We start from the raw sequence: 8,379 nt of genomic DNA, 5'->3' as shown, positions 1-8,379 counted from the left end.
AGATGCAGGTTAGATCCCTGGGTCAGGAAGATCCCTTGAAGGAGGAAATGACAACCCACTCCAGTATTCTTGCCTGGAACATTCCATGGACAGAGGAGCCTGGTGGGCACAGTCCATGAGGTTGCAGAGTCGGACATGGCTCAGCACGTAGACACTGGCCAAGAGACTGACTGCAGCTCCAACTAGAGTCTGCTGCTGTTCCTCTCTGAGAAGTTCCAACCTGGCTAACAGTCAGCAGAGGAGACTGGGGGTGACACCCAAGAGAGGAAGGTGAGGACAGCTTAGAGCAAGAGGCAGGTCAGCCTTCACCGAGGCAAACTCTGAACCACACACAAAAAAGGCATTAGTTGCACGGGGAGAACCAGCAGGGAGTTCCTGCACCCTAGAGGGCAGCCTCTGGCACTGGGGGTGACCACAGAGTACCCCTTCCTGCTGCATTTCTCCCCCTCCCTCCCAGACTCTGGCCCTCAAGCTGAGAGCTGGTCTTTGAAGCCTGTCCATCAGGGCCCAACAGAGGAAATTGACACTGCCCACCCCCAATGAGGCCATCAACCTTAAACACAAACAGACACCCAAAGGTGGCCAGGCAGCCAAGGAAAACCAGTGGCATTAAAGGGCAAGGCCAAGAGCAACAAAACCACTCACTCGAGAGGAAAAAGAGTGAAGCCAGGAAACAGAAGAGAATATTAACCTAAAAATTCTGACTAGCATTCTCAAGATATTTCAGACAAAATTTTATGCGTAAACAGGATACCATAAAAAGGAAGTTCAGAGTACAGAGAATAAGTGTTTAAAAATTGAGAGTATTGTTGCCCAAACAAAAATTCCACAGAAAAACTAGAAACATACTCAAGGAACTATCCCAGGAAAATAGAAAAAACAAACAGAAACAGCTCTAGAAAATATGGGAATGTTGCGGTGTTCTCTGTCTCCTAGCAGTGCTGAAGCTAAGAGCTCTGTATGGCTCTGTATGCTCTCCTTACTGACTTTGTTTTGGATAGAAGGGTGTGTGGGCAGGGGGGTTCATAATCAAGCAGGCAAGCAAACCACTTCCCATCTGATAGTTACAAACAGCAGGAGGTCACAGTTCAGAGTCACAGGGAATTGATCCTGTGGGTGCAACATCTAACAGAAGACACTGCTGAGTAAAAGAACAGAAAAGAATGGAGGAGAGGAAATTACCAAAGAAACAATGGAATAGAATCTGTCAGCTGATGCGAAGAGCCAGCTCACTGGAAAAGACCCTGATGCTGGGAAAGACTGAGGGCAGGAGGAAAACGGGGCAACAGAGGATGAGATGGTTGGATGGCATCATCAACTCAACGGACATGAGTTTGGGCAAACTCCGGGAGATGGTGAAGGACAGGGAAGCCTACTGTGCTCCAGTTCATGGGGTTGTAGAGTCGGACACTAATGAGCAACTGAACAACCACAGCAATGTTACAGTAAAAAAAGGAGACAGGAAACTAACATGGAAAGGGTTAGCATAGAGGTGGGCGGAGTAGTGAATAAAGGCTCCTGCCAAGAGTATCTGCAATGTTAGAACACTAGAAGAGACCACAGAACTCACTTGAGAGAAAGGGGAGAAGCAGGTCATCTGAGAGGGAAAGAGGCTGGGACAGACAGCAGCCGTCTTATAAGCCACACTAGATGACAGAGCAACAGATCCTCCCAAGAGTACCTCTCACACACTAGCAAAAATAAGAAGAAAAGGAGAAGCCAGGGAAGTGAGTGAACAATGAAGGGTCATCTTGGGACAGGAGTGAGGGAAGAGACCTGATGGGACACTGGAGCTGTGGGCCAGGAATCACACAGGGAGGTTTACAAGAAAGGGAGTTCCACACACCAGAGAGTATAGTCAAGAGGCTGAATGCATATAGTCAGGATGCAGTGAAAGCACATAGTATTCTTTGCTTAAAAGAAAAAAGAGGCAATTAGAAACCCCAGGAAAAACAGAAGGCATACAAGAAAATTGTCTGAATTAGAAGTAAACTAAAATGCCAAATGAGGGGACTTCCCTGGTAGTCTAGTGGTTAAGACTCAGTGCTTCCACTGCAGGGGACGCAGGTTCGATCCCTGGTCAGGGAACTAAAATCCCACATGACACATGGCAAAAACATTTTTAACTTAAAAAAAAAAAAAAAAGTTCAAACTCCATTCTAGCAGAATGACACCACACAGTTGTTATAAAGTACTTGGAAAGGCCCAGCACAGGATATGGTGGTGTCCTTCACATGACCAGTGCTGAACCTCAAGGTGAGACTCGGCCCCTCTCTCCACTATGTACTGACTTAAGGCCTCAGACAAGTGCCTCACTGCCTGCCATGGGGGTAAAGAGTGGCCCCACCAAAGATATATCCAAGTCCTTACCCCTGGAAGATGGCAATGTGACCTTATTTGGGAAAAATGTCTTTCCAGATACAATAAGGTACAGATTATGGGATGAGATCACAAAGACTAGAAAAAAAGGAAAAAGACTCCAGAGAATGATGGGCCCATAAGCCAAGGGACTCGGTATCTGGGGTGGCCACCAGACACGGGGAGAGAACTGACACTGCCTACACCTTGATTTCAGACTGCTGCCCTCCACAGTGAAGAGAGCACACTTCTGTTGTGAGTGTTCAAGCCACCCAGCTTGTGGTAACTGGTTACAACAGCCACAGGAAATGAACACAGTGCCCCATCTTCATAGTGAGGTGGTGATTCTACAGGACTGCACTCAAGCAGCCCTTGGCACTGGGCCTGGTACATGCCCAGTGATGACTCCTGAGATGCTATTGTCACTTTTATCTTTTATTCTTATCAACTAGTCTTCTCAGATTTGGGCCTGCTTGGAGGAGCCAGGGGTGGGGGGCACAAAACCAACCCAAAGTCACACTCAACCTTGCTTTCTAATAAGCCCCTGTGTCCTCGTTGACAGCTTGTCCTTTTCAGGGTCCTTCTGCTTGCAACTCTGGGAGGCTCCTTAGGTGGATATAATTAGAGAGGGTTGCATGATCCCAGGACAGCAGGGCGGGGCGACATTCAACAGGACAGAGTGCTGGTGCCTGGCAGCCTGGTGGCAGCAGGTGGGAGGGTCCAGCATCACCACTCAGCCAGCCAGCAGCCCTCAGCCTGCCCAGGCATCAGCAGCACGATGGAGTACAAACATAATGCCTGGCCCTGGGGATGTGGGTGTGATGCCCGCAGACAGAGCTTTCCCTGCTCCCTTCTCTATTCCTCTAGCAGCCTGTTCCCAGCGGACAATAAGCCGGTCCATAGACAGACGGATAAACCATTCAGAAGTTATGATTCATGCTGGCATCAAGCGGCACTGGGTCTGGCTCAGCTGGCCTCTGAGTGGTGACATTCAAGCAGCACCCAGGAGGTGGACCAGAAGCGTGGGGCAAAGGCAGCATGGACGGGAGTCCTCCCCAACAGCGCTGCTCACCCTTTTAGGAAGGGTGAGAGGGAGCTTCCCTCCCAGGGAGGGAGCTTTTGTTCACCTGGGTTATGTCCATCGAGATTTATCACAGAAATTAAAACAAAATATTTAAACTCAAGCACACATTCCAGTAGCCGTCAGAGGGGTGATGTCACCATACATCACACAGCCTCTGGGATATTCCACTATATTCTTTTGAGAGAATAAAGAACAAATAATGTTACTGTTATGAAAATAGTTCTGACCTTACAGCTCCCCGGAAGGGTCTGCAGTACCTGCAGGTGTCTCTGGGCCTCACTTTGAAAACCTCTGGAGGGTGGGGCTCTGGAGGGTGGCATGGTGTGTGTGTGTGTGTGTGTGTGTGTGTGTGTGTGTGTGTGTGTCAGTGTGTGTGTGTGTGTGTGTGTGTGTGTGTGTGTGTGTGTGTGGTGTACCCAGAGTCGGGCGGGAGGCCAGCAGGCCCAGGTCGGGCAGGGGGTCCACCCATGCTCTAAGTAAAGCCGAGAAGAAACCAAGCTCAAGTTCTGCACCTGCCTCTTCCTAGGATGTAATCAGGACACAGGAACGGTACCACAAGCTACCACCGGAGGGCGCTCGGCCCAGCGCAGAAAGGACTCAGACCCCAGACCCCTGAAGGGAGTCCAGGTCTCCTGCAGCCTCCCTGCCCACCACCCCCAACTTCAGAAGCCAGGAGGGAGGCAGGTGTGTGGGCCGAGGGGGCCATAGGACAGGATGAAGAGAGACTTTGTGAAGAGAGGCAGGGTGACAGCAAAGGGACTGGATGCTCGGGGAGGAGAGAGGTAAACTGGAGGAGGGTCAGGGTCACAGTGACGGGCCTTGGAGATCCACGGACTGGGGTAGGGGCCTGCCACGCTGGAGGGGTGGGTACCCGCCAGTGAATGCTAGGCCCCAAGGAGCCAGGACTGAGGGACAAGGGTAACCGTGGAGGCAGGTTGAGGATCTGCGGGTGCTGATCCTTGGGGATGTAGTGTGGGGACGAGGTGGGGGGCCGGGCCTGGCGGTGTGCAGTTGCGGGGAACGCAGTCCCGCAGGGAGTGGGTCGTGGGGGTGGGGTAGGGGCACGCAGGGCGGGGGTTACATAAATGTTCCCTGGCGCCCTGAGAGGCAGCCGAAAGCGGTTGCCTCATCTTATCAGGGAACAGGGCGTCCCACACTCTTGCCCAAGCCGCAGGCCTGGGCGGGGACAGCGTGTTCTTTCTGAGAAGCCACAAGAGGCCGGGCGGGAGCCCAGGGCTCTCCTCGCCCAACCCCCGCAACGGCGCCCCGCCCCGGGGCCCGTCTTGCGCAGGTGCAGCCGCGCTCACTAGTGCGCAGGCTCCGCTCGCTCCGAAGGGTCCAGAGACCGCCTCCCGTTTGCCCTCCGTCAAGGGCGTGTGCGCCCCGTGACCTCACTCGGCTCATCCAGCCTCGGCCAAACTTGCCAGCCTCCACACAGTGAGGGAGGTGCTGGTTCCAAGAGCAACTGCGTCGTGGTTCTTTTCTGTGTGTGAGCCCCTGGTGGGCAGTCGAGGCAGTGGTGGTGCCAGGACCAGCGCCGCGCCTGCAGACCAGGGCCCCTTCTGGGCAGTGAGTGCTGGGCTCTACCGGCCTCAGCTTCGGGAAACCTGGGGAAGGGAGATGGGAGGAGAAGTCTGACCCGGGGCCCCGGGACAGAGAAGCAGGTGGTCCAGGGGTGCCCAGATCCACAAGAGCACACCTCGGTGAGCACACGGCATCCGTGCGGGTATGTGGAGGATGGTGGGGGAGGGGCAAGGCTGGTCCAGTCAGAGGGGAGGCACGGACAGAGGCCTCCATAGAGAAACAGCTGCTCCCAGGCTCCAGTTACTGGCTGCCAGCAAGCGGCCTGCCATTCATCAATAGATCGCTCCAATCTGTGGTCTCCGGCATGTGTCCGCTTCCAGTTCCTAACCTCAAAACGGCCACGTTCTTCACTCCTGGGAGGCCTGCTTTCCCTCTCACTCCGGGCATCTCGGCAGATGGCTGACCACCGGGGCCGATCAATTGCCAGCCTCCGAAGAAAGCCAGACCGGCAGCCTCAGGGTCAACAGAAAGGCCTGTTCTCTGAGGGGGAAGCTGACTTCTATTTTCTTTAGGAGACCATTCGGCTCCTCTGCTGGTGACTTACAAACCCTGTGTCCTGGGGAGTCCAGGCTGGAAGCTCTTACCCACCACTGTACAGGTGAGGGAGGTGAGGCCCAGGAGAGAGAACTGCCACCAGGTGGGATCCCCCTTGCCCTGGGACTCAGCGGGCAGAAGCAGTGATTTCTGCCTGGAAGCCAACCCTGCAGAGGTCAGCGCCTGCCCCTCTCCGGCACCTGCATTCCTGCTCATTTGTCTTGGCTGCATCTCACAGTAACTGTGAAGGTTTAGTGTGAGAACACATGTGTGTTCTGAGGAGATAGGCGGTTATCACAGGCAGAGCTCCTGGGAGCGTCCCTGGCTAGACAACCAGCCAGTGCTCATTTCCGCCAAAACTGCCTGGCCCTGCCTGGGGTGCTGCTCTCCTTCAGCAATGCTATGGTGCATGCATGTGTCTCATCACACGCTCCTGTGCACTCTTGCACATGCCAGGGCTGGCAGGACATGAAGGGAGGTGGTACCTGGCTGGAGACTGCTACATACAGCCTGGGGGCTCGAGTTAAACAAGCAAATCTGCCTTCTGCAGACCCGTGTATCTCCACGTTTGTACAGTGGGTGCAGGTGTATTTTAAAAAAATATGTATTTGGCTGTGTTGGGTCTTAGCTGCAGCTTGAAGGCTTGGCATGTGGGATCTTAGTTCCCTGACCAGGAATCGAACCTGTGTCCCCTGCATTGGACAGTGGATTCTTAACCACTAGACTCCCAAGGAACTTCCAATGCAGGTGTATTTTTAAAGTAGGCCATTCTGGGTTGTTGCTTTGCCTTGCTTTGTTTTGGAATAGGATAACATGGTCCTAAAATTCATGTAGAAAAATAAATAGAAATAGCAAAAAAAAAAACTCTGAAAAATAATATTGAAGTGGGGGCAATGACCACCAGATCTACCATGCCGTTCGTTGCACAGGCTGCTGACTGGCAGTACAGCACAGCAGAAATGCCTGGACCAGATTCTAGGACCATGGAAATTATGGAGCAGAAAATGACATCTAAGGCAGGGTTCAAGGGATAGGGTCCAAAAACATCTTACTCAGGACAACTAAGTAACAATTGCCTCTTAAGGGTCAAAGATTTAAATGGGAAAAGTAAAACCACAGATGTTTTAGGGGAAAACATGAGAGAACATTCCTTTTATATGCTAGAAATTCTTTTCTATGAATCAAAATTTAGATGCCATAAATGAAAAGACTGATAAATTTGACTACAAAAGTATAAAATACATCTCCATAAACAAAGTCACAAGGAAAGGCAAAAAATAAGTAACAAACTGAGAAAAATGTATCTGCAGCTCTTGTTACAAAGGACTAATTTCCAATACTGGAAGAGATGACAGAAATTAAAAGGGAAAAAAAAATAACGTGCAACAGAAAAATGGGCGAGGGCACTAACTGACAGTTCATAAACAGGAGGTACAATGACTCTTGAACATCCAAAAAGATGCTCAATACTGCCCATCAGGAGACAGATACAAGCAAAACCCCACAGACACTCCCCTTCTTACCTATCAAGGTGCTGAGATGGTGCGAGCTGGCACACCCACTCTTTATTGATAGAAGTACATACTGCCACCAGCTCTGCAGAGGACAGCCTGGCAATGACTACTCAAATGACAGACCTGTGTATCCTTTGAACTCACAATGCAACTTGGGGGAGCTATCCTGCAGACTACACCCGCACACCTACAAAATGGGATGTGAGCTTGCTCTCGCAGTGTGGCGAACGCCTCAAAACAACTCCTGCTCTTCTAGGCTTTGTTACATACACTTAACAGACCCTCACGCCACAGACGCCTATGAAGAAGGAGCTGAACGGGTTCTTTCTGAACTGAGATGGAAAGATCTCTGGGGGATGGCACTGAGTGAGAAAAGCGAGCTCCCAAGCAGGACACTCAGTCTGGAGGCCAAGTTTCACGTGCGTGCAGGTCTGCCTGGATCTCAGATGCTCTGGGTGGGCACCTGAGGACGCAGGACTAGCAGTCTGTGGGTGCAGAGAGCTGGGCGCCTGGAGGGCAAGGACTCAGAAAACTTTCCTTGGAAAGGGACTTAAATGCCCTGGATTTTGAAACATATAGTGTCTTTACCTAAATTAAAAACAGAAATCCGTAGCAAACTCGGAAATGGCAGCCACAAATTCTGCCTTTCTACAAGTTCCTAGGCCAGGACTGGGACTCCACCCAGACTCCACAGCCCTGCTCACACTGCAGACAACTGGATGGAGGACTCTCTCTGATAAACAGTGTGACAGACCTGGTATGGCTTAAAAGACAGCAGAGACGCATTCCAACAGCAGCAGACGCGGGGTTGTAATCATGCCTGGAGGCCCCCCAGGTTCCCGCCATAAAAGTCGCTCTGTCCACTCTCCCACAACTGACCATTTAGCACCAGCCTGGGTGGATGGGGCAGACACTGGTTGCCACCCATCCTCCTCTTGCAACCCAGGAGAGTTCATCCTACTGCCAGGATGAAAACGCCAAGTTCAAGGCAGGAGAATGGGAGTCCTTTGCCAGGGCCAGTAAAGAGGGAGGGACTGGGTGTCCTGTGCAGGCTCCTGGGAAAGGTTTTCCTCCTGGACCAAAAAAGAAAGGATGAGGGCAGGGTGTGTGCAGCATGGGGGAGCAGGAATGACATGGAAAAGCCTCTGAGGTGGGGGAGACCTTGGGGTGACAATAGTCACCAGTAGCTGCACAGAAGTCCTCGGAGACTACCACGGGGACCAGACTGCTTCTTGATACAGATGAGCCCTCGGCCAACCTGGGGCCCCACACTACCCCCGCCCCAAAAAAGCCAGCTCTGCATGG

General features: G+C 52.1%; 1 protein-coding gene across 1 annotated transcript in view; it reads right to left on the bottom strand.

Annotated features, from left to right (window-relative positions):
- KLF13 (Kruppel-like factor 13) overlaps positions 1–8,379 on the bottom strand; it is a 38,435-nt gene that overhangs the window by 1,304 nt on the left and 28,752 nt on the right. The window lies entirely within an intron of this gene.

The sequence above is a fragment of the Bison bison genome, unplaced genomic scaffold, assembly GCF_000754665.1.
Source record: "Bison bison bison isolate TAMUID 2011002044 unplaced genomic scaffold, Bison_UMD1.0 scf7180017864181, whole genome shotgun sequence".
NCBI lineage: Eukaryota > Metazoa > Chordata > Mammalia > Artiodactyla > Bovidae > Bison > Bison bison.
This window is presented reverse-complemented; position numbering and strand designations above follow the sequence as displayed.